Source organism: Crocuta crocuta, unplaced genomic scaffold (assembly GCF_008692635.1).
Source record: "Crocuta crocuta isolate KB4526 unplaced genomic scaffold, BGI_CrCroc_1.0 scaffold8, whole genome shotgun sequence".
In the NCBI taxonomy this organism is placed as follows: Eukaryota; Metazoa; Chordata; class Mammalia; order Carnivora; family Hyaenidae; genus Crocuta; species Crocuta crocuta.
Genome location: NW_027532162.1, coordinates 608920 through 609569, shown reverse-complemented (window position 1 = coordinate 609569; position 650 = coordinate 608920). Strand labels below are relative to the sequence as shown.

At 68.2% G+C, this 650-nt stretch overlaps 1 protein-coding gene across 1 annotated transcript in view; it reads left to right on the top strand.

The window, feature by feature from the left end:
• Positions 1-650, top strand: part of ASPG (asparaginase) — a 37709-nt gene that overhangs the window by 26330 nt on the left and 10729 nt on the right. The gene's annotated exons all lie outside the window — the stretch shown is intronic.

Here is a 650-nt window from a genome sequence, read left to right as displayed (position 1 = left end):
GCGGTGGGGCCTTGGGCCTTCTGGGCGGACCCCAAATATCTGGCCCCCCACTTTCCACAGGGCCTGAGGGTTAGGCCTCAGCTGGAGGCTTTCTTTCCCCAGAGGTGAGGGGCCCAGAAGACTCATTCACGGTTCGCTCATTCCTTCCTTCCTGGGCTCGCCGGGCTGTGGGCTCTGGGCTGTGGGTGCCCGGCAAGGCGCAGGCGAAGCTGGCGGGTCAGAGGGTGGCGCCCTGACTCCCCCCGGCATCCAGCTGACATGCCTCCTGCTTCTTCAGTTCCGTCACATGTGCTGTGCTTCCTGGCCTTTGCGCACACTGTTCCCTCTGCCCGGAGCGCCTTTCCTCCACCTGTGGCTGCAGAGGGGGCACCCTTCCCTGCCAGACTCGGGCAGCCTCTGTCCCTGGGGGGTCCTCCTTTGCCCCCCGGAATCCGTGCCACTGCAGAGCCGGCACAGGCTGGGGCTGCGCCCTCCCACGACTGAGCTGAGGGCTGGCAGGAGGTGTCCGAGAGGGGGGCCGGGGCCGGGCCGGCGGCTACGAGAGAACTCGGGGCCCTGGAAACGCCAGCGGGAGGCCAGGCAGCATGGAGGGGCTGAAAGCACCCATGGGCATTGCCAGGGCCAAGTGCATGCGGGGGCGTCCGAGCTGG